At 41.7% G+C, this 26,345-nt stretch overlaps 1 long non-coding RNA gene across 1 annotated transcript in view; it reads left to right on the top strand.

Moving 5' to 3' along the window:
* The first annotated feature begins 1,765 nt into the window (after nucleotides 1-1,765).
* LOC138743065 (uncharacterized) overlaps nucleotides 1,766-26,345 on the top strand; it is a 32,709-nt gene continuing 8,129 nt past the window's right edge. The window contains exon 1 of the long non-coding RNA XR_011344634.1: nucleotides 1,766-1,844. This is a non-coding gene — a long non-coding RNA (uncharacterized lncRNA). The remainder of the gene's footprint in view (nucleotides 1,845-26,345) is intronic.

The following is a 26,345-nucleotide window of genomic DNA, read 5'->3' as shown; positions in this document are numbered from 1 at the left end:
CATTCACAGAGCTATCCCCCACCATCCCCCACAATCATTTCTCAGCTTTTCATTCCTGCCCTTCTATCCATCTCCACCTAAGGCCTCTTGGCTGTTACCCTATATTCTTGGGTCATTTGGTTCTTGCTGGGAACTAGTTTACATCGCCTTAACATAACATAACAATTACAGCACGGAAACAGGCCATTAGGCCCTTCTAGTCCGCACTGAACCTTGCTCCTGAAATAAATAATTTTAATTTTTAATTTAATTTAGGCCCTTTTGGCCTACAAGCCCATGCCACCCAATTACACCCAAATGACCTACACCCCTGTACGCTATGAATGGTGGGATGAAACTGGAGCACAGAGGAAGTCTACGCAGACACGGGCAGAACATACAAATTCCTTATGGACAGCATTGGATTCGAACCCGGACCACTAGCCCTGTAACAGCATTGCGCTACGCTAACCATCTTTTTTTTTCTGAATAAAAGTTCCAAAAACCATCGTGTTAGCCCCTTTCACAATGGAAGGTGTTCTTGTAGCAACTCTGACCAAAGGAGAAAGAACCATAAGCAGAAGTGGGGTTGAAGCAAGAGGACCATATTCAATCTGGTCTGGGGCAACCAAGGGATCCATCAAACTGATGATTCTTCCAATCTTCCTTAAGTTCTCTCTTTTCCAATGAAGTTGCTCCCATACAACAGATTGCTGTACTTGTATGTGCGTTATATTGCAGAGTGCACTCCCATTTACCCAAATTTCACAGCCATATATACATGGCTACAGCTTTCTATGGACTGGAGCTATGCAAGTCACTTATAGCAGTAAACATTCTCAGGCATTCATTGCAACAAGCTTCCATACAATATCAGAGTTCTTGCACACATTTGCCATTGCACTTACTGACCTTTCACACAAGGCAAGGGGTGAAAAAGGAATCAAAATTTCAATACATGCATAATATGTGTAATGAAACAATGCACTTGTTAATTTTCTCATATTGCTTCTGGCATGTTGTCCCCAAAGTCTAGCGTTAATTTATTTCTCATGATTTGCATTCAACTAATCTTCCAGATTCTTCAAAGCATCCCTATACAAAACATCTTTTGTGAGAGGATTTGTCATCATGCCATATGCTTCTGGCCTAATCTCCTTCTGGGTTCGGTTTTATTCTGCTGATATATCACATTATCTTGGCTCTAAAGATATCACCTTCCCTTTCAACTTCCACAAAAATAAGTGTTAAGGAATATGTCTGATCTTTTGATAATATGATCTGAATTGTTGTTAAGCACCATCTTACATGCTAAGGCTTCTTTCCTAAGTAGTCAGGACAGTCACCTTGTCCCATGCCTATACTACATTGCTATTTACAGTACCTGTGATAGCACAGAGATTAGTCAACACTGCAGACCCATTTTACTGGGACTTGCTGTGCTATTTGCTCGTGTCAATATGTGCAGAGACCTTTGATAGGGGACTCCACGCGAGTGATTGCAGGAAAACACCACAAAATGTTTGCCACCAACTCACCTGCAAACGAAGCCATCAATGTCTGTCAACAGCCGCAAGTGAACCAATCTGAATGATCTTCCTGAATTTATGAAAATGAGGCATGTACAAGGAGATTCAAAGTTAAACAAGAAAATCTGCAGCTGCTGGGATCGAGTGCAATACCCAACCAAACATGTTGATGAAATTCAGCGGGTCACGCAGCATCCATAGAAAAAAAATGGCAGTTGACTTTTGAGACCTGAGTCCTGCAATTGCTTGAGTCATGTTGAGTCATTTTGATTCTGACTGAATGTTTCTGACCATGGACATCACACGACTGGATCCTGCCTTTCAATAAGTCACAAGGTAAACATAGATCTGACTGTACTGCATGTTCATGCTTATGGGATGCTATGCTCTGTTCTCAGTTAATGTTTGCTCAATTGAATTGAATTATTTACCATCACATGTACCAAAGTACAGCAAAAAAATCTTTGTTCTACATGCTCTTCAAGGAAGTCGACCCATATTTAAGAACAACCGTTAGAATAAAATAAAACAAAAATGCAAGAATCATGTTACAGAGAAAGAGATCATTTAAAATAATGGAAGATGTTATTATTTTACAAATTAGTGGTCTGTTCAAAAAGCAGGTGACAGAAATCTGCCCTTAAATCTGGTGGCGGACGTTTTCAAACTCATGTCAATTCTGACCCATAGGTTTTGCAGCTGATATGCACACAGAAAAATCTGAGAAGCAATAACTGGATAAAGATTGGTGACAAAACAGCTGAACTGCAAATTTACGTTAAAATACATAGGAACTCAGCCAGTTTTGCAGCTTCCACAGGAGGTAAAGGCACGTTACTGATGTTTCAGGCCTGAGCCCTTCTTCAAGGTACAAGCAAAGCGCAGGAAGGCATCTGAATAAAGACTGAACAATGGCAGAGGGAGAAGTCCAGACACAACAGTCAAAAGGTTGATTGGTGTTGGTAAGAGGAAAGATGAGAATTGATTTTGGATCTGTGAAAGGAGAGAGAGAGAGAGAGAGAGAGAGAGAGTGCAAGAATACTAGCTGGGGGTAAGTTGATGGGGGGGGGGGATTGTTTAATGGAAACAGGAATAGTTGATGTTAATGCCATCTAGTTGAAGGGTTCCCAGATGAAAGATGAGGTGTTGTTCCTCCAATTTACAGTGCATGAGTCTATGGACAGACATGTCAGCAAGGGAATGGACTGGGATTTGAAATGGTTCATCACTGGGAGATCCACACTGTCACAGTGAAGACCCTGCAAATTTACAAGGGAAATGGTACTTCACTTGGAAAGACTGTTTGGAGCCCTGAATGGTGGTGAGGGAGGTGTGGATGCAAGTGGAGCATCTCCTGCAGTCACAGGGTGAGGGGCCAAGGGAATGATTGTTTATATTTCATGACCTGCACTTACTCCGCTTAGAGGCAGTCCTTTGACAGGTTGAACTCCTTAAATGAACCGTTAGCATGGATTTGTCATCATTTCTCTGGCATTGGATACAGGCCTTCAGATCTTAAGCCACAAAAAAAGGGTAGATGGTGAGATTTTCCACTTGCAGGAGAATCATGTGAGGTGATGCAGTTACTTGGCAAGGCGGTAATTACTGAAAACTGAGGTGCATGGGGATTTCTCCTCATAAGGGGTTACGAATTCAGAAGGGTGTGGAGGTTCAAACATTGGAGGTTTTTAAAGGGTACTGAGGGCAAGAGAGAACTGGCACAGAGAAGGAGTTGATCCCTGGGGCAGATCGGCCATGAACATACTGAATTGTAGGGCAGGCTTGAGAGGTCAGTGGCTAACTCCTGCTCCCATTAGGGGTCAGAAATTTATGTCCAGGGCCAAATTGGTGATGTAGCCTGAGTCATCTGAAACAAATGTCCTCAACCACTATTTGAAACAAAACAAATTCTTCAAACAATATCAACAGAAGGAATTGTTTTGGTAGACACTTGTAAAAAATTAACGTAGCAGTATTTGTTTCACACTTTAATACAATTTTTCATTACACATCCCCCATGGTTTTTAAAAGCTAATGCAGTATTTATATTGCAGACATAATTCAAATTGATATCTGAGATTATAAAGTACAGACACAGTGACTGCTATAATATTTCCAGGAGATCACCAGGATGAAGCGTAAATAACTTTGCTTGGAAGTATCAAGGCATAAATTTGTTTAAAAATGCTTTTAATTAAAACTGAATATGTATTAAGTGAAATTTGTTCAAATTGCCTTAGCAACAGCTAGAAAATATATGGCTATAACTTGGAAGTCAGATACTGATCTGGAAATGGACAGATGGCATGCAGAAGTTTGGAGTTGTAATCCACTTGAGAAAATTACTTACAATTTAAGAGATAAATATCATGCATTTTGTGAAATATGAAGCCCATATTTACAAACTGTTGATAACAAAATTTAAATGAATCTCGAACATTCCCTTTCTTCTATAGGTCTCTATACGTTTATGTTTTAAGGTATTGGAAAGTGAAGTTCTTCTGTTGTGGTTTTCTTGTCCCTTTTCCATATAACCATTTACAGCACAGAAACAGGTCAGTTTGGCCCTACTAGTCCATGCCTAACATATTCTCCCACCTAGTCCCACTGACCCGCATTCGGCCCATGACCCTCCACACCTCTCCAGTCCATATACCTATCCAACTTTTCCTTGAATATTAGCATCAATCTCACTTCTACCACCTCTGCCAGAAGTTCTGCCACACTCCCACCACCCGTTGTGTGAAGAAATTCCCCCTCATGTTTCCCCTATCCTCCTTTTACTCTCAACCCATGCCCTCTTGCTTGAATCTCCCCCAATCTCAACAGAGAAAGCTTACCTATATTGACTATTTGTCTCCCCATGACTGCATAGATTTTCTCCAGTGGCTCCAGTTTCCTTCCACCCTTCAAAAACCTACCAGAATGTCGATTAATGGGGTGTAATTTGGGCGGCAAGGACTCGTAGGGCCGAATTGGCCTGTTACAGTGCTGGATCTCTAATTTAATTAAAGAGTAAACAATCCAGCATGATGACATCTGGTTTTTTCCAAACCTGAAGCAAAAAACAACTTGATGGAGGATTAACCCAATGAATCAGGCAGCATCTATTTACCACCTGGCTATCTCCATGTTCCTAAAGCTCCATTTCTTTATAACATTTGAAGACTCAGATCTACGACTTGTCATGTTCATTTTCAAATTTCAGGTCTTGAGCTAATGAAGGGCACGATATCTGATTTTTTACACATAGAACTGAGTACATTAAAATATCATGTGACACAGTCGTTGAAATTACAATGGTACAGATCCTTACTTACTTAAAATTATATTGAATGCCTCATCAAAAATATTTTTTCTTCCAACTTTTAACTTGGATGATCTACCATATATAACTCGTATAAAAGTCAATACCAGATAAAAATCAACCCACTATTTTTGGCCAAAATATATGGAATGTTCCATGTATCTCATGTAAAAGTCAACCCTCGTCTCTCACATTGGCCTCAGTCATGAACTCACGCCTCGGCCCCAGCGTCCTCCAGACGCCTATCAGGTATATTGCTAATGTCTTCCACAGTGAAGACTGATGCAAAATACTCATTTAGTTCCTCTGCCAACTCTTTGTTACCCATTATAATTTCTCCAGCATCATTTTCAATCGGTCCTACATCTATCCGTGTCTCTCTTTCATATTTTTTATTTTCATATGTTATTTGCCAACTTCCTTTCATAATTCATCTTTTCTTTCCTAATGACTTTCTTTGTCTTTTTCTGTAAGTTTTTTAAAGTTTCCCAGTCCTCTGTTTTCCCACTAATTTTTGCTTCCTTGTATGTCCTCACTTTGTGCTTCTCTTGTTAGCCACATTTATGCCATTTTTCCATTCATAATTTTCTTTGTTTTTTTTGGAATATATATGTCCTACACTTTCTTTATCCTTGTAGAAATATCATCCAATTCTGCTTTGCTGTCCCTATCTAGCATAATTTTCCAGTCAACTTGGGCCAGTTCCTCTCTCATATCACTGTAATTTCCTTTGTTCCACTGAAATATTGACACACCTAATATCAGCTTCTCCTTTTCATATTTAAAACTGAATTCAGTCATATTATGATCACTACTTCATAAAGGTTCCATTACCTTTAGTTCCCCAATCACCTCAGGTTCATTACACAGCACCCAATCCAAAGTTGCCGATCCCTTTGTGGGATTATTGACAAGCTGCTCTAAGAAGGCATTCTACAAACTCTCTCTCCTGAGATCCAGTACCTTCCTGACTTTCCCATTCCCCTTTCATGTTAAAATCCCCCATAATTATTTTGACATCTTCCTTCTGACGTGCTTTTTCTATTTATAGCTGTCACTCGCAGTCCACCACCTGGGTGCTGTTGGGGGCCTGAGTATAACTGCTATTAGGGTTCTTTTACCCTTGCCATTTCTTAACTCAACCCATCAGGATTCAATTACTTCTGACCCTATGTCCCTTCTTTCTAGTGATTTAATATTATGGCTTACAATCAGGGCCACACCACCCCCTCTACCTATTTGCCTATCGTTTCCTATACATTGTGTACCCTTGGACATTCAACTCCTAATCACATCCCTCGTTAAGCCATGTCTTAGTGATGGCCACAATATCATATATTTTCATCTGTAGCAGTACGACAAGGTCATCTACTTTATTTCTAATGCTATGTGCATTTAAGTACAATACACTTAGACTAGTGTCTGTTGCCGATTTTGCTGTAATTCTATTGCACAGCAAATTATCCTGTCTTTGCACCTGCCTGTCCTTTTTGTCATCTATTCTGCACAGTATCTTTGACTTTTGTTCCATTTTCCTCTTTCCTGATCCTAACACCCTGGTTCCCTTCCCCCTGCAACTTAGTTTAAAGCCTCCCTAATAGCTATATTAAGCATCCCCACCAGGTTATTGGTACCCTTTGAATTCAGATGCATCCCATCCTTTTTGTACACGTCATACCTCCCCCAAAACAGATCCAAGAACTTGAAACCGTGTTCCCTGCACCAGTCCCTTAGCCACGCATTCAACTGCTTAATTCTGCTATTCTTGCCTTCATTAGCACAAGGCACAAGCAGCAATCCTGAGATCACTACCCTGCTTCTCAATTTTCTTCCTAACACCCTGTAATCTTCCTTCAGGATCTCCTCCCTTTTACTGTCTATATCATTGGCACCAACATGTACCAAGACTTCTGGCTGCTCGCCCTCTCCCCTCAGAATTCTCTGGACCCAATCTGAGACATCCCACACCCCGGCGCCAGGGAGGCAACACACCACCCAGATATCCCTTCCATGCTCGTAGAATCTCTTGTCTGTTCTCCTCACTGTGAAATCCCCTATAGCCACTGCATTTCTCCTTTCTCTCTTGATCACAGCACCGGGCACAGTGCCAGATTCCCATTTGCTGTGGTCTTCCTCTGTCAGGTCAACCTCTCCAATAGTATCTAAAACCATATACCGATTTCTGAGGGGAACTGTCGCAGAGGTGCTCTCTACTATCAATCACCTCCTCACTTTCCCTAATTGACCAAAGGTCATCAAGCTGCAGCTCCAGATCCCTAACGTGGTCCTTAAGGAGCCACATCTCAATGCACCTGCTGCAGATGTAGTCCTTTGGGAGGCTAATAGTCTCCCAGGGTTCCCACATCTGGCCCTCCAAGCACACCACTTATCCTAGATGCATATTGCCAATGCCACTCTGATATTACTAAATAAATGTACCTGCAACTGACCCTTTTACTATAGTTTTCACCTCTTACCTGTTCAGCCAACACCTTACCACTCTGACTCAGACCCTCTGATGATGACCATTCCTTGGTAGTGAAAGGAGCAAATGTCTGCTTGCCGAAGCCTCTCAGGCCAAAGCCTCAGAATCCCACTCCTTCATTAAAGCCTCAGAATCCCACTCCTTCACTGAGCTACTCGCTCATTGGCCGCTCCTCCAGCTACCCCACTTTTATCTGTCCCTGCCAATTATCTCAATTGCTCCCTCCCCCTAACCAACTAATCTTTCACAGCCTCCTTACTCCAACTCAAAACAAATCAAGGTAAAACTTTCTTAACTTTCAGAACCTCCCGCTCTGCTGGGCTGACATCATGTGCCTGTGCAGTCTTGCCTCTATTTTCTGGTTGGCAAGCAATGAAATAGATGTCATTCCACTGGAAATGGTTCTAAAAAGATTTACCAGGAAGTTTGTGGGACTGGAGGGCTTGAGGTATAAGAGATTTCATGGGCTGAGGCTTTATGACCTGGAGAGTAGAAGGCTAAGGGGTGATCTTACAGAGGTACATAAAATCATGAGGAACATGGATAAGCTCATAGTCTTTTTCCCAGGGTAGGGGAATAGATCTAAGATAATAGGAGAAAGATTTGAAATGTAACCTTTAGAAATTAGTTAGACTAAAGCAGTACATAGTTCTCAATCTTTTTCTTTTCACTCACATACCACCTTAACTAATCCCTTACTAATCACAGAGCACCTATGGCATAAGTATGTGAGTGGAAAGAGAAAGGTTGAGAGCCATTGGTCTAAGAGTAGAAAAAGTGGTTGAGGGCCATGGATGGAACAAAAAGAATTTCTTTGGAAATGTAAAAAAAATGTGTCATTTTAGAAGCAGTTAAGCTTCTTTGTCTGTGTAGTGTTTTGATAATGTTGTAAAGTCTGTGTAATGTCCCTTGTCTAGCCTACAGGAATATGCCACATAGGCCAGACTGAAAAAAAAGGGAAAAAAAAATATATGGCAGGCAAAAATAATCCATCACGAAAGAAACAAAAATAAGTGGTGAGTTATATCAAGTTGGAGAATTTGATATCAGCTCTCATCTCTGGTCCTTTTAAGTGCATTCTCCCTGGATATTGATCTTGCTGCTGGATGAATTAGGTCTCCAGATTCCACCTTGGATCACTGCTACTTGGTTAAATTGTCCGTCAGGCACGTTTACACCAAAATAAATAATCCCAGACCACCCCACGTTTCCTCGTTGCAAAACTTATAAATTCCTGGCAGCAGTCCTGGAAATCTACACAATCTCTGTTGCTCAATTCAATTTTCTCCTGCCATCTGATGACCAGAAGTTTATTTCATACTCTCGCTGTAGCCTAACTAGATTTTTTAACATCATGAGTGCTTTCATATGATCACATTGTTCTTATCCTCTGTATCTCAGCTAAAAAGGGTAAGTATCTTGTTTACCCTTCAAGGATCGACACTTAAAGAGGTGACTTAATAGAGGTCTATAAGATTTTGGTGGGCATAGATAGGATGGACAGCCAGCACCTTTTTCCTGAGGCAATAAAAGCAAATACCACATGGAAGGTGACTGGAAGAAATTTTAGGGAAAATGTCAAAGATAAGGTTTTTAACATAGAGAGCGGCAGGTTCCTGGAATGCATTGCCGGGGTGGTGCTGGAGGCCTGCTGCAATAATAGAGGCATTCAAAAGACATGTACGTGGATTTTTTAAAAAACATAAAAGGTTATGTGTGTGAGACAGGGATAAATTAGACTGTTGCGGAGTAAGTTTTCATAGGTCAGCACAGCACTGTGGGCTGAAAGGCCTGACTTGTGCCTTAATGTACTATGTTCTGAAAGTTGTTGGTCTGCCTGTTCCCTTAGAGGCAGTTCCTTTGAACTGTTGTCCAGTAATCCTGTCGAGAATGCATATTATTCTCTAGATTCCAATCTTCTTTCTACCCTTCTTCTTAAATGACAAATACATTGATAGACTCCTGCTGTCCCAATTCTTCTCCTATCATTCACTGACGTAACTTTTCTATCATCTGCGAAAATGTGTTTCAATGCAAAAAAATTATATACAAGGAACACAGTACAGAGCCCTGAAAATCCCAGTGGAAAGAGTCTTCCAAACCCAAACTAGTCAACAATTCAATTTTGCTTCCTGCTAATGAGGAAACTTGAGAACCATTTTTCTATTGATCCTACCATTACAGGGGCTCGTGCTTTTCTCACCTATCTGGCGCATGAAACTTTATCAAAAGCCTTGCTATAGATTGTGTTGGGAAAGAACAGAACATGAAAAGATTTCACTATGAATGTTACACTGGGGAGCAATGGTGAGTGTGGATGTGATTGTAGCAACAATGGTGCTATTTTCTAATCCATTTCCTAATGTAGCAACTCCAAAACATTGCTATTCCCTTAAACTCTCAGTATTATATTGAGAGTTTAAGGGAATAACAATGTTTGGAGTTGTTACATCAGAAAATAGATCAATGTCCTGATTAATATGACTCTATCTCAGTGGTTCTCAACCTTTTTCTTTCCACTCACACACCACTTTAAGTATTCCCTATGCCATCGGTGCTCTGTGGTTAGTAAGGGATTGCTTAAGGTGGTTGGAAAGAAAAAGGTTGAAAACCCCTGTTTTAGTCATCCCTAATGGACTCGTTATGTGCACGGTTTCAGAACTCCAAAGGAAATGAGCCAATGACAATTTTTCTCAGGCAAAATATTTCAGTAACCATTGGGTCTCGAGCAGTGATTCTCAACCTTCCCTTCCCATTTACAGACCACCTTAAGCAACCCCTTATTAATCACAGAGTGCTTATCGCATAAATATTACTTAAAGTGGTATGTGAGTGCAAAGATAAAGATTGCAAACCACTGTCTATTTGGTCTGCCACATAAAACTGGACTATCTGTCCATCAAGTAGTGGGTCAGAATCAGGGCACACAAAGTTATGTATTTGGGATTCTATGGATGAGATGAAGTGGAGTACATGGACCCATCTTATCTTCATGAGTCTGCACCCACCCATCAAAGATATCAACCTCTCAGCTTCACCTTGCACAAATAATTGTCACTGGTTATAAGTGATGATGGTAATTTCCTCGCCCAGTAGGATATTAATATTTTACTTGGTTATTTATTGATGGGGCCATTAAACTCCAATGGGAGATAAACATAGCCCTTTAACTGTCAGAAAACAGAATTTCCTTTTTCCAACACATCAAGCAAACTGCAATGCATAATAATGTCCCTCAGACTCATGTATCTCCATCACTTGCTATCACCTCGGGCTAACTGGTATTCGTCACACTAATTTACAAGGCTGATCCTCACGACATTCAATTTAAAAGTCTAACCTTGGCCCATCTCTTCCCTCATGTTGGCATCTCTGGGAAAAATATCGCAATATTTTTTTCTCATGGCTGTAAAACAAAGGTGGAAGAAAGGAAAGATCTCAAGGGAAACGAAATAAATATGCTTACAATTTATAGTCTGAATCCACGAGATAATGGTGCAGAAAGGAAGAGATGAGCCAGAACAAGCCGTCTGTGCATTACTTCTTGAGTCTGCCTGTAGCTCAATACGTTCAACTAATTCAATGACAAATTTGGTGGCAAATCTTCTCTCACTTTATACTGACCTTTGTGAATTTTGGAAGTTTTTTCATGCTGCAGACTGTTAGATACATGGTGATGGCTTATTGTAGTGATTCTCAACCTTTTTCTTTCCACTCACATCTTCTTTCTTTGGCTTGGCTTCGCGGACGAAGATTTATGGAGGGGGTAAAAAGTCCACGTCAGCTGCAGGCTCGTTTGTGGCTGACAAGTCCGATGCGGGACAGGCAGACATGGTTGCAGCGGTTGCAAGGGAAAATTGGTGGGTTGGGGTTGGGTGTTGGGTTTTTCCTCCTTTGTCTTTTGTCAGTGAGGTGGGCTCTGCGGTCTTCTTCAAAGGAGGTTGCTGCCTGCCGAACTGTGAGGCGCCAAGATGCACGGTTTGAGGTGAGATCAGCCCACTGGCGGTGGTCAATGGGGCAGGCACCAAGAGATTTCTTTAGGCAGTCCTTGTACCTCTTCTTTGGTGCACCTCGGTCTCAGTGGCCAGTGGAGAGCTCGCCATAGAACACGATCTTGGGAAGGCGATGGTCCTCCATTCTGGAGACATGACCTACCCAGCGCAGTTGGATCTTCAGCAGCGTGGATTCTATGCTGTCGGCCTCTGCCATCTCGAGTTCTTCGATGTTGGAGATGAAGTCGCTCCAATGAATGTTGAGGATGGAATGGAGACAACGCTGGTGGAAGCGTTCTAGAAGCCATAGGTGATGCCGGTAAAGGACCCATGATTCGGAGCAGAACAGGAGTGTGGGTATGACAACAGCTCTGTATATGCTAATCTCTGTTGATATTACAGTAGTTTATTAATGTGCTCACATATTACAGTGAGGTTTTTCAGTTGGTTATTTTCCAGACTCTTTTGTGTAGTCTTCCAAAGGCGCTATTTGCCTTGGCGAGTCTGTTGTCTATCTCGTTGTCGATCTTGCATCCAATGAAATGGTGCAGCCGAGATAGGTAAACTGGTTGACCGTTTTGAGTTTTGTGTGCCCGATGGAGATGTGGGGGGGCTGGCAGTCTCTTCAATCTGAGGCACCTGCAAGCTCACACCAAGACACAAGAGCAACTTGTCCGTGAACTACTCTTTGCAGACAATGCCGCTTTAGTTGCCCCATTCAGAGCCAGCTCTTCAGCGCGTGACGTCCTGTTTTGCGGAAACTGCCAAAATGTTTGGCCTGGAAGTCAGCCTGAAGAAAACTGAGGTCCTCCATCAGCCAGCTCCCCACCACCATGGCTTCCAGTCACATACCACTTTAAGTAATCCTTATGTTCTGTGATGAGTAAGGGACTGCTTAAGGTGGGATGTGAGTGGGAAGGGAAGGTTGAGAACCACTGCTCTAGACCCAATTGTTACTGAAATATTTTGCTTGAGAAAAATTGTCCTTGGCCCATTTCCTTTGCACTCCAGGTTAAAAAAGAAATCACCTCGGACATCTCCCCTAAACTCTTTTCCCCTCACTTTATGCAGATGTCCTCTGGTATTTGCTACTGTCATCCTTGGAAAAAGGTGCTGGCTGCCCATCCTATCAATGCCTCTCATAAACATATAGACCTCTATTAAATCACTTCTCATCGTTAACTCCAAAGAGAAAATACCTAGCTTAGTTAACCTTGCCTCAGAAGACACATTATCCAATCCAGGCAACATCCTGGTAAATCTCCTCTGCACCCTCTCTAAAGCTTCCACATCCTTCATGTAATGAGGCGACCAGAAATGAACACAACATTCCAAGTGTGGTCTAACCAGAGTTTTAAAGAGCTGCAACATTACTCTGACTCTTGAATCTATTCCTTGACTAATGAAGGCTAGCCTACTATAAGCCTTATTAACTATCCTACCAACCGACGTAGAACCTTGAGAGATCTGTGATTTTGAAACTCAGGACCCTCTGTTCTCCCACACTATTAGGAATCCTGTCATTAACCACATACTCTGCCTTCAATTTCGACCTTCCATAATGCATCACTTCACACTTATCTGGATTGAACTTCATCTGCCACTTTTCAGCCCAACTCTACATCCTCTCTATTTCCTATAGTAACCTATGCCAATTTTCTATGCTATCACATTATATATTCTGAGTAATTTTCAAGACCAAAACCTGGAAGATTTTGAAAAATGAAATTAAAATGAGAAATACAGTAAAACCCTTGGTATCTGGCACCTATGGGGTTTAAAGGATGCCAGATAAGTGTATTTTCATTTGCTTAAGACTTAGTCTTACAATGCCTAATGCACCTGCATTAAGAATAAACAGTTTAAAAGACAAAATATTATACTGTACTTACACTGAACAAACTTCACTTGCATGAATATATAAACCTTAAAGCATTTTACTTTATTTTCAGTCACCTTCATTGAAAACATTTAACCATTACTACATCTGCAGATTCCTCCCCCTCCATGAAGCAGCCCGAACGTCGAAAAATAATATTCCATATAATTAACCAGCTCCTTCAAGTTTATAGATAAAGCCTTAATAATATACTAATAAAGAAAAAGACTCTTACTAAGCATGGATAAGGAGACACTTTAAGAGAGTCACCCCAATAGCGAGCAGCTTCAACTGGCCCTTTATCCTGGGTGACGGTATTTTATTCAAACACAACTTTAGTCAAGTTTATTATCATATGATTGTACAAGTACAACCTGATGAAACAGCATCCTTGGTGCAAAACACGTGGACACACAACCAGACATAAAAACACATACCGACAAACACAACATGTGCAGGACAAAAATTTCAACTATTGTTTTGTACATATGAGAGTCTCAGATGGTTGGTGTGAAAAGTTCCTTTGGTTGTTTAGCTTCCTCACTGCCTGAAGAACCTGTTCCTCAGCCTGGTGGTTCTGGCTCTGATACTCCTGCATCTCTTTCCCAATGGGAACAGCTGAAAGATACTGTAGGCAGTATGGAAGGGGTCCTCAATGATTTTGTGCACCCTCTTCAGAACAACGATCCCGGTAGATTACGTCGATGGGGGTGAGAGAGATTCCAATGATCCTCTCTGACACTCTTATGGTCATGTGGATGGATCTTCGATTCAAACTTTATTCAGTCACTGCTACGAGCAAGAACAAACAAGGCACTTCACTGGCTGAATATTTGCTCCCATCTTCACCAAAGGTTTATGTGTTACTTTAGAGAACATTTACATGTTACTATTTTCAACTTAGGTATTTTTACTATTATTTTATTCGTATTTATTTAATTTTTATTTATCTTCATCAATTCTTTTTGCCGGTTGCTTGAGGTGGCCGGTTGCATGAATTCCAGGGGTTTTACTGTACTCATCAGGACGTGGACCATTGGTGGAGAAAGAAACAGGTGATAGACATATGTGTCACAAACCTGCAATTTGTTAGCAAAGACAACTGCATCAAGTAAGGCTTTAGCTGCAGTTTGGCATAGTTGCATTTCAACTCAATGTAGCAGGATTAAACAGCGCAGCATGCTGATTCCCAGCCTCAAGACAACTGCTTTTTCATTTCATGTTTCATTCCCTCCTTTTCTAATATTAGACATGAGATGTCATGGAAGTAAATTGCAGATGTGCAAACAAACAAGGTTGCTGTTAAAACGCCTTTATCAGGCACCTTGTTATCAATAAGTAGAGTCATCGAAAGATGCACGTATGACAATAACTGTCAGACTGAAAGATAATTAGAACTCAGGATTGGATCTCGATTTCTCGACTACAATCTAGGCTCTCACCCATCACAAGTATTTAGTTAGTAACAATGATTAATTCCTTTTAAGTGCAGTGTTTCAATTTGCACTGGCCATCTTATAAACTACCATTTATCCCTGATTCAGTCTTTTGATAACAATTTTCATTTCCCCACCTTGGGTCCATTTACAATGTTTTCCTTTCATGAGATTTGATGGCCCAATGCTCGTGCCAGTTAATTCAAGTGGCACGAGGAATAGGTCGGTGATATTTGCCTTGCCCTTGACTTCGCAATTAGAGTGGTGCTTTCTGCAACACAGGCCAATTCACAAATGAGTCTACCCAAAAATCCAAGCACATATTTCCAACACAATCCTGGTATCTCTTAAAAATCTTGCAAAGTAGTGCTCAAGGGAAGAAGATTCCAGCTCAGATGAAAATTCTTCAAACAGAAATCATCTTTGCAATTTTTTTTTCATTCCAAATATCCTTTCAGTTTTCAGAAACGACTGTACTTTGAGACTTGCACACAGCAGGGGAGATAGAAAGAGAGAGAGAGAGAGAGAGAGAGAGAGAGAGAGAGAGGGGGGGGGGGGAGAGAGAGAGAGATAGATAGAGAGAGAGATGAGAGAGATAGCAATAGAGAGATAGAATGAGAGAGATAATGAGAGAGAGAGAGAGAGAAATAGATGTCTGGAAATTAGATTTCATTTAGTATTTGCCAAAGCCCTTTCCTACTCACGATGTCGAAGGCTTTGGTGAGGTCAACAAAGGTAATGTAGAGTCCTTTGTTTTGTTCTCTGTACTTTTCTTGGAGCTGTCTGAGGGCAAAGACCATGTCAGTAGTTCCTATGTTTGCACGAAAGCCCCCCAAAGTTCCTCAACATGGTTATCCAACTGCACGAAAACCATCAAGGTCAGGTCAGATACAGCAATGAGCTCTCTGAACCCTTCTCCATTAACAATGGCGTGAAGCAAGGCTGCGTTCTCACACCAACCCTCTTTTCAATCTTCTTCAGCATGATGCTGAAACAAGCCATGAAAGACCTCAACAATAAAGACGCTGTTTACATCCGGTACCGCACGGATGGCAGTCTCTTCAATCTGAGGCGCCTGCAAGCTCACACCAAGACACAAGAGAAACTTGTCCGTGAACTACTCTTTGCAGATGATGACGCTTTAGTTGCCCATTCAGAGCCAGCTCTTCAGCGCTTGACGTCCTGTCTTGCAGAAACTGCCAAAATGTTTGGCCTGGAAGTCAGCCTGAAGAAAACTGAGGTCCTCCATCAGCCAGGTCCCCACCATGACTACCAGCCCCCCCACATCTCCATCGGGCACACAAAACTCAAAACGGTCAACCAGTTTACCTATCTCGGCTGCACCATTTCATTGGATGCAAGGATCGACAATGAGATAGACAACAGACTCGCCAAGGCAAATAGTGCCTTTGGAAGACTATACAAAAGAGTCTGGAAAAACAACCAACTGAAAAACCTCACAAAGATTAACATACACAGAGCCGTTGTCATACCCACACTCCTGTTCGGCTCCGAATCATGGGTCCTTTACCGGCATCACCTACGGCTCCTAGAACGCTTCCACCAGCATTGTCTCTGCTCCATGCTCAACATTCATTGGAGCGACTTTATCTCCAACATCGAAGTACTCGAGATGGCAGAGGCCGACAGCATCGAATCCACACTGCTGAAGATCAAACTGCGCTGGGTAGGTCACGTCTCCAGAATGAAGGACCATCGTCTTCCCAAGATCGTGTTATATGGCGAGCTCTCCACTGGCCACCGAGACAGAGGTGCACCAAAGAAGAGGTACAAGGACTGCCTAAAGAAAGCTCTTGGTGCCTGCCTCATTGACCACCGCCAGTGGGCTGATATCGCCTCAAACCGTGCATCTTGGTGCCTCACAGTTCGGTGGGCAGCAACCTCCTTTGAAGAAGACCGCAGAGCCCACCTCACTGTCAAAAGACACAGGAGGAAAAACCCAACACCCAACCCCAACCAACCAACTTTCCCTTGCAACCGCTGCAACCATGTCTGCCTGTCCCGCATCGGACTTGTCAGCCACAAACGAGCCTGCAGCTGACGTGGATATTACCCCTCCATAAATCTTCATCCGCAAAACCAAGCCAAAAAGAGAGATTTCATTTATTAACATATATATTTATTTTAAATAAGATGATTTCAATTTCATAATTGGAGCTCTATAAAGCTCTCCCACATTATCAGACTCAAACACACCATGGAATTCTTCTTCAGTCTATCAACTGACATTCTTGCTTCATTTATGATTTATTCCAAGTGTTACAGTCAGGGTCTTCAGCAATGTTTACTCAGCAAGCAGGCTCTAACAGTTAGCACTGCCCACCATCTCCTCCCTCAAAATCATCTCTAGCACATCTCTATTTGGTAATGCATGTGGGAAATTGTATGGTATTTTGATAAAATCTCTCCCTCAATCTATCACACCAGTACACATATTAGCTCATAGACCTTTGGCAATACTTTCCCCCATACTGTTGGGTGCTGTAATCAGGATCCTCATGAGTCCAGGGTGATTAAGCAGACAGAGCCACCTTTATTAAAGTGTCTTGGAAAATAGAGTCAAGGTCTTTCTTTAGAGTGAGAAAATTGCTGGAAACATTTCCATGTGTGCTCCACTGGACTCCAACTATCTCATTTCTCTTCAGTGACTGGATTACGTGTCTTCACTAGCAATAGCCCTGTTTGGATTTCATTTGAAGTGTTGTAGTTGCTCCAGTCTTGTCACAGATGAAACAATGAAACACAAAGGAAGAGCTCTCGAAGCCCCCAGCAACTACAATGGTTTGAATATCAGAACCTCACTCAGTGTGTTACAAGATGTAAGATGCAAGGACCTTTTCAGTTTGTGAGCTAATTTACATTCTGCTCACAGACTGGAAAACATCAATATGATATAAAACCAATGAGTATTACTTTAATCTAATTTATCTTGTAAGAACTAAATGTAAAAATAAAATGTTTTTGCTGGTGGATTTGATGCAGTTAATCCTGTCAAGCTCTAAGTCAGTCAGGGAATAACTATTTGGGTCACAGTTAGTCAGCTTCATGTTTTAGAACACTAGCAATGATCAGCCTATTTTGCTTGTCCAAAGTCGTAAATCCAAAGCTTGAGCTCTTGTATGAATTAGAGTCAGAGAGTTGTAAAGCATGAATACAGGTCCTTTAGCCCAAATTGATCAGCCTAACCAAAATGTTCCACCCACACTAATCCCAAAAAATATGTCCTTCCTAAGACTGGGCAGGGCAAGTTTTCTGGAGGCAGGTATAGGGCATGCAAATATAGATAAGGAAAATTATGACTGTTATGGCTGAAAGATACTCAGTGACACAGGTCAGCAAATGAGGCACAAGGGATGCCAAGCCGTTGTTTATCATTCAAGGAGTGGTTGTTCATGAAATGCAAAACATTAGTTTGTAAGTGCACCAGGTCATCAAAAAGATAATGTTGGCCTTCATTGATAGATGGATTGAATTAAGAACAGAGAAGTTCTGCTACAACAGTTCAAGGTACCAATGAGGGCACACCTGGAACACTGTGTACAAACAATTCTGGTCTCCTTCTTTGAAAAAGGATATATTAGTTTGGACCATATCTCTCCAAACCTATTTTATCCATGTATCTGTCCAAGGATGGATGCCTTGTTATCCAGGGTAGTCTCTTTGGTAGTTGGTTCAGCTTATATCAAGGCTATAAAGGATATGCATGACGACATGCTGTAGACTCAAATAGGGGTGGTTCACCTTCAAGCTAGACTTCTCAGTGAAGATGCCATGGAATATAACAGCAAGGGGAGGCACAGTTAGTGAAGGGGCGGCATGGTTAGCGTAGGGGTGGCACAGTTAGCCTAGCGGCTAGCACAGCACTGTTAAAGCACCAACGACTAGGTTTCGAATCCAGTACTGTCTGTAAGGAGTTTGTATGTTCTCCTCGTGACTACGTGGGTTTCCTTTGGGTGCTCCAGTTTCTTTCACCATTCAAAAATGTACCGGAGATGTAGCTTAATTGGGTGTAATTGGGTGGCATGTGTGTGTGGCCCAAAGGGCCTGTAACTGTGCTGTATGTCTAAATAAATTTTTTTTTTAAATTCGAGAAGTAGACTCCTCAATATCATCAAAAACATAGAGAGCCTCCTAAATAGGGCCTTTCAGTAATAATGTAATGGCTTTTCTATTTTTACACTTCACCTGTTCCTTACTCAAACTATAGAGGGGGCAGAGAAAAAATTCAGTGGAATGTTGCTTGATCTGGAGGATTTGAGTTGGGACTCTTTTCCCTGGATTGAAGAAGGCTGAGGGGTGACAATGCAAAGGCTTATAAAATTATGAGGAGTATATGGAGGGCAGAAGCTCACAGTGTTCCTTCCAGGGTAGGGGAATCAAAAACCCAAGAGCATAAGTTTAAGGTGAGAAGAGAAAAGATTAAAGGGGATTTGACAGACAGGAATTTTCACTCATGGTGGTGTTTATGTGATGTCAAGTCACTCGTTTAAGTGCTACGGGTCGCATGGTCGGGTGGTTGGCGTCAAAACCAGCTCCCCCACCAGGCTTGCTTGATCCTGCAGGATGAAAAACAAGACCTGTCAAAGGGTGGGCGAACCCTGTCTTAGAGTCAACAGCCGTCTAGCAAACATGTGCCATGAAGCACGGAAAGGGCGTCCCTTGCATTAAAGCTTGGTCTGGCCATTCACTGCAACAGAACTTCCCCCAGCTGTCTTGGATCTTACCATGCCACTGGATCCAGGAGGGGATACTGAGAGGGTGAGTCTCGACCTGTACCACCTTCTACTCACCTAAAATCCATGATGCTTCTTTCTGAGGAGTGGGGTATAAACCGCACAAACTGACTGAAAGGAACCATTATCATCCTACAGGATGGATAGCCAGAATTATGTGGAACAAGCTTCCAGAGGAGGCGATAGAAATAGGTACAATTACAATGTTTAAACTACATTCGGGACATGAACAGGAAAAAGTTAGAGAGATTTGGGGCAATGCAAGCAATGAGATTCTTGCTCTGCATGGATGAATTAAGACCGTAAGCATAAGACATAGGAGTGGAAATAGGCTATTCAGCCCATTGAGCCTGCCCTGCCATTTAATCATGAGCTGATCCATTTGGCCACTCAGCCCTACTTCCCCGCCTTCTCCCCATCACCTTCGATGCTCTGAATAATCAAGAAGCTATCAATCTCTGCCTTACATGTATCCAATGACCTGGTCTCCACAACCACATGTGGCAACAAATTCTACAGATTTACCACCCTCTGGCAAAAGAATTCTGTCAAAGAGCCGGCCTATGTTCTGTGTAAATCTATGAATCAATGCCAGTTGCTAAATAGAAGCAGGTATTCAGCTTTCTCGTTAAATGACTCGAGGAGAAATTTTCCACTGTCCATTCTCATTTTCTGTTCTCACCAAGTGATGTTTTCCACAGGATACAAAAGATATCAAAAACCATTTTTTTGCTTACACAACCTTCAATGGTGACTAGAATTACCAGCCCCACAAGCCTTCATTTAGTAGAGTATGTCTGCTCCAATATCAAGCTTTAAATGTCGATGCAATCACGAAGAAGGCCCGCCAGCGGCTTTATTTTGTGAGGTGTCTGAGGAGATTTGATATGTCACCAAAGACTCTAGCAAACTTTGACAGGTGTACCATAGAGAGCATTCTGGCTGGTTGCATCACTGCCTGGTATAGAGACTCCAACTCTCGGGACAAGAAGAAGCTCTAGAGGGTTGTAAACTAAGCCTGCCACGTCACAGGCACCAGCCTTCACTCCATCGAGGATATCTACAAGAGGTGGTATCTTAATAAAGCAGCCTCTATTCTCAAAGATACCCCTGCACCCCCCCCCCCCCCCACTCTTCACTCTGCTACCATCTGGAAAAAAGTACAGGAGCGTAAAGTTGAGCACACAGCAGCAAAAGGACAGCTTCTTCCCTGCTGCCATTAGATTCCTAAATAATCAATTAGGGTTTTTAGACTGCAGGCACGCAATGGAACAAACAACGAAATTTGCCATTACATGTAAAAAGGAATGTGCAGGAATTTTCCATCAATTCCTGCAATGCGATTTATCCTGCAGGACCCCGACTACTTTTTGGGGAAAGCCTGCAGTCTAAATCGCACTGCAAAACTCACCTCATGAATTCGACGTCCAGCTGATGTCTCAGGCCACGTGGCTCCACATAAAAGCACCGGGACTAACATGTACAGGAACTTAAGGTGTGCAGTGTAAACGACCACAAGGTGAGTAATTATGTTTACTTATGTTAAATTTTTCATAGATTTTTCCAACATTGCTGTCTAAAAAACACTGATGAACCAAAGACACAGCCTTACTATTTTTTTAAATTTATTGTTGTAAAAGTGTTTGCTCTACGACGCTGCCACAAAACACTAAATTTTGTGACTTGTTCATGACAATAAATTCTGATTCTGATTCTGAAATGTCTGGAATCATGAATCTTCCTGCGATATTCATGCCTGATGCTGATATAACATCTAATGATCAGGAAAAGTGTCATAGAGATTTGTTCTCTCTCTCTGTCACTGCTGTAGTTCTCATCACACTGCTGGCAATCTCGATACCTATTTTTCTTCTTCATGTAATTTTCTTCTAAAAGCTTGTGATAACAACAAATAAGATGAGACAGCTTTATCTGGCGGGTATGGGGTTATTGATTGCAATGCATTGTTTATGTGAATTGTATTAAATCGCAAGCTCCATATTCCATTCTCCAGTGTTATTGGAGCAGAGCGCTTTGTGACTAAAGATATTTAAAAACAATTTGGTTCATGTAAATTCAAATGTGTATCAAGTCTAAAATCTAGAGATATTTCCCGAGAATCATCGTTTCTGTCATAAGAATGGGGAAGCAGAATTTTTGACTCCAGCTGAGTAATCTGTCAGGCCATTTGGTAGTATAAAGTGTGCCATGTTTTTTTTTTCCTTTGCAGACATTTTTGTAGACATCGCACAAAAAGGCTATTTTGCCCAATTCGTCCATACCAGTATCTATGCTTCAAATGATCCTTTTCCAACCTTATCTCATCTAAGTAAAACAGCACGTCCTTTTATTTCTTTGTCCATTGTGTTGTTAACTGAATGTACTTTAATGCATCTTGACCAACCACTTCAACTCCTGGCGGTTATAAATTCCACATTCAGATGTTAATTAATTTATCAACTGGCTATTTCATATTTTAAGTCCTTACCTCTGCGCCACTGGAAGTTGGACACATTCCCTCTGGATTTGCACAGACAAATCTTCACATCTTTAATGAGCTCTACCATCAGGAAAAGTGACCAGCTGTGCCTGTGTTAGTGAAGCACAAGGCATCAAACCTTGATGAAGGGCTCAAGCCTGAAACGTTGGTTCTGTATCTTTATCTTTGCTACATAAAGGACACTGTTTGACCTGCTGAGTTTCTTCAGCGTCATGTCTTTATTTCAACCACATTGTCTGCAGGCTTTCGTGTTTTACCTCAGCCCGCGCCTGTGTTAGTGGCAGTCTTTGAGGTTACAATTTCTGCAGTTTGTGGCATTGGGCTTTATTCTGCATGTATGACCTTTCAGCTACAAAGGTATTGCAGGCAAGAAGAAATGACAGGTCAGTCACCATATGGAACAGAGAGAGTAAAAGAGAGAGATAGAACTAGAGGAAACGTGAATGAAGGGCTCACGCCTAAAATGTTGGTTATGTATCTTTAACTTTGCCATATAAAGGCACCACCTACGGCTCCTAGAACGCTTCCACCAGCGTTGTCTCCGCTCCATCCTCAACATCCCTAACGTCGAAGTACTCGAGATGGCAGAGGTCGACAGCATCGAGTCCACGCCGCTGAAGATCCAGCTGCGCTGGATGGGTCACGTCTCCAGAATGGAGGACCATCGCCTTCCCAAGATCGTGTTATATGGCGAGCTCTCCACTGGCCAACGTGACAGAGGTGCACCAAAGAAAAGGTACAAGGACTGCCTAAAGAAATCTCTTGGTGCCTGCCACATTGACCACCGCCAGTGGGCTGATAACGCCTCAAACCGTGCATCTTGGCGCCTCACAGTTCGGCGGGCAGCAACCTCCTTTGAAGAAGACCGCAGAGCCCACCTCACTGACAAAAGGCAAAGGAGGAAAAACACAACACCACCAATTTTCCCCTGCAGCCGCAGCAACCGTGTCTGCCTGTCCCGCATCGGACTTGTCAGCCACAAACGAGCCTGCAGCTGACGTGGACTTTTACCCCCTCCTTAAATCTTCGTCCGCGAAGCCAAGCCAAAGAAGAAAGAAATAAAGTACACATTTGAACTGCTAAGTTTTTCCAGCATTGTGTTTTTACTTCAATTACAGTGTCTATAGACTCTTGTGTTTTACTTGTATTTTGTAATTAGGAGAAGGGGTAAAGCTGGAAATGCAGGCAGGGGTGTTCAGAAGAAGCACAGGTTAAGAACCACAACAGGAAGCAAACCAAGAGTATGCATGGGAACACATCTGGAAGGCTGAAGACACTTCTGATCCTCGGAAAGGCCGCAAAGGTTTTAGAAAGAAAGGTTCACCAAAATTATTATATTGGAAATGGGAGCAATAACTATGAAAAGAAAGTCGTTTGTCCATCTGAGATGACTTTTCTCCAGAGGAAAGAAAACTAACAGACTAATCTTATAAAATTATTTATAATCACAAAGGTTTTTCATAGCATTGATAAGACAAAGGAGCCAAAATAAATTATTCAGCCCATCCAGTCTGCCCCACCATTTAATCATGAGCTGATCCATTTTCCCACTCAGCCCCACTGCCCCATCTTTCATGCCCTGGCCAATCAAGAATCTATCAAGCTCTGCCTTCAATACACCCAATGACTTGCCCTCCACAAATGCCTGATCACAAATTCCACAACTTACCACCCTCTTGCTAAAGAAATTCCTCCATTTCGCTGTTCCAAGCGATACCCTTCCATCCTGAATCTGCGCCCTCTTGTCAAAGACTCTCCCACCATGCCAAGATGTTTCCACTTATGGACACAACATCTGAAGCTAATAAACTAAAAAGGGGTTTCAGAAGAGGTTAGAATGTTAGGTTGCGATTATAGGGCTACATATCAGGTGGCCAGGCACTTTAGCCCAACATATATCTGCTGACCAAGTTGCTTATCTGAGTAAGACCCTTACTAGTTCTGTTGAGGTACCAGAAGACTGGAGGGTGGCTAAAACTGTGCTTCCATTCAAGAAATGGATGCATTTATCCAAAAACTGGATCCATGTTTGAAGAGAGCGCACAAAATAATTGAGGACTTCTTCCATCCCGCACACAGCATCTTTCAGCTGCTCCTATCAGGGTAGAAATACAGGAGGATCAGAGCCAGCACCTCTAGGCTGAGGAACAGCTTCTTCCCACGGGCAGTGAGAATGCTGAACGACCAGAGGAATTTCTTACGTTAATCATCCGAGTCTCTCATATTGACGAAACCACATTTATTTATTTATTTGTGTCGTTGAATACTTGCCCTGCAAGTGCATTGTTTGTCTGTATGGGCATTATATCTGGCTATGTGTTTGCATGTTTTGCATCAAGGGTCGGGGAGCGGTATTCCGTCGGGTTGTACTTGTGCCATCAGATGAGAGTAAGCCTGGCTTGACTCCACTAAATGTACAGGAGAGCAAAACATAGAAAGCTCTGTCACACTGGTGTGATAGAGGAGTGGAAGAATATTTGAGTGCCGCTGTTAGACCAAATTGTTTGGATTTCTGCTGCAAGCACCTTGTAGCCTGTTGTAATACTTCGAGACATCATCTCGCAGAATAAAAAACTAAAGAGCTGAAAATTAATTATTTCTACTGATTTTGCTTTATTAACACAATATTCCCAGAGCACTTCAGTATTTTCAATTCATCAATTTTCTTAATAAAATCTTTGGAGAATTCTTTGAAGTTATTCAGAAAACATTAATTCTTTAAGTAATATTTTTTCATTAGGTTTTAATAGAAGTGCCTATTTTGGGGATAATTGGAAATGTGCTTTGTTTAAGTGAGTGTTTATTGCTCAAATTCTCAACCTGCCATCTACTCGAAAGGCATCTTGTACTGTTCTTCCGAGTCTTCGTTGCAAACAGTTGCCCTTCACCAAGGTATAGAGGGTTCAAAAAATAAGAGAAGTTGCAAAGATAATTTTGTTAATCGAAAAGAATCTTCTTAATCTTTCTTCAAGGAAGAGAGATCCTTTAATCATCAATGCTCTGGAAATATTTAAAATGAGATGCATAAACAAGTTGAATGAAATGTGGGACTACTATTTATACAACAAATTCCTTTCTCTCCAGACCACTCACGTTGTCAGTGCAGTGAGTAGATTTCCATGATTTGGTTTCTCTTAAGAACGAGTTCAACTATTTTCTAACGATACTGATAACGCCTGACAACAAATGTTTTCAGAAGGTTTACTTCCTGAAAAAAAATAGGGTTTATGATAGACAACTTCAAGCCGAACATAAAGATAATTTCAGATTTGCTGTATGACGTAGGAAGTTGGAGAAACAGTAAATTAACTCTAGCATGTTTAAGCGTGTCAGGATGCTGACATATTGTTCTCAGGTTGACTGCACATGTTGCACAACAAATGAGAAGGGCCCAGGGTTTGTCTCGGTCACCAATTTTACAAGCAAAGGAGAGCTCATGGGCTTTTTTAATAAGTGCAGTCATGTTGCATCTTTGAACTTTAGCATATCATCGCCACAAATGTAACAGAATGTATCATGGCACAAAACATTTTTGCTGTATTGAATCTTCCTGAAGACAATAAATCCTATTGTTAAGTACACTCACTATGCTATTGCCTGAAGAACATGTGCATCACATCTATATCAATATAATGCACAGTATCTATATAAGAGCTGCTTTTATAGCCTATCTGCATCTATCCTGACCAAGCATGCCCGGTCCTAAGTCAATATTTGCACAGCACCAGTACTGAGTGCATGGACAGGCCTGCTTGAAGTAATAAAACAGCTTGCTTTGTGGGCAATATACTAGCAGATGTAAAATGTGACAGGAAATCACAAAAATAGGTTACATCTTTAATAAAAGCTATATGATAGGAAACTTTTAAGGTGATTTCCATGATCAGCAGCGCCAAATCCATTTGAGGGGTTTTGCAGTAAAAAATAAGTCTTTATTGTGGTAAGAGCTAGAAAGAACTTTGAAACAAAAAAGCTTTACTCACAATTTAATTTGGCTTGAGAGACCATCAGGAGGCTGGGGTTTTTTGTAAATAGTAATAGTCCTTTGTAATGTTCCAGCGAAATTATTTTGGTTTCTCGTTCAACAAAATAATTGCAAAATCCCTTGTGGCATATTTTTTGTTTTAATAAAAGCTACTTAGATATAATTGCCTACTTCTGATCTAAAATATTTATACATGTTGGTAAGTTGAAATGCTGCAGATGCAGTACACAAAAGTGCTGGAGAAATGCAGCAGGTCATGTAGTAAACCATAACCAATGTTTCAGGCCAGAGCCCTTCATCAAGGCGTGAGAAAAAAGTAGGCAGGTTGGGGAAAGAGAGGAAAGGAGAGGAGGGAGGAAGGGACAGGGGGAGGAATACAGGCTAATAGGTAAGAGTTCATAAGTGGATATGGGTGGGAGGGTAGAAGAGAAAAAAGCTGAGAAGCAATAGGGGGAAGAAGTGGGCACCTGGAGGAAAGGAGCCAGAGGGATAGGGAAAA

The sequence above is a fragment of the Narcine bancroftii genome, chromosome 9, assembly GCF_036971445.1.
Source record: "Narcine bancroftii isolate sNarBan1 chromosome 9, sNarBan1.hap1, whole genome shotgun sequence".
NCBI classification, from domain to species: Eukaryota; Metazoa; Chordata; class Chondrichthyes; order Torpediniformes; family Narcinidae; genus Narcine; species Narcine bancroftii.
This window is presented reverse-complemented; position numbering and strand designations above follow the sequence as displayed.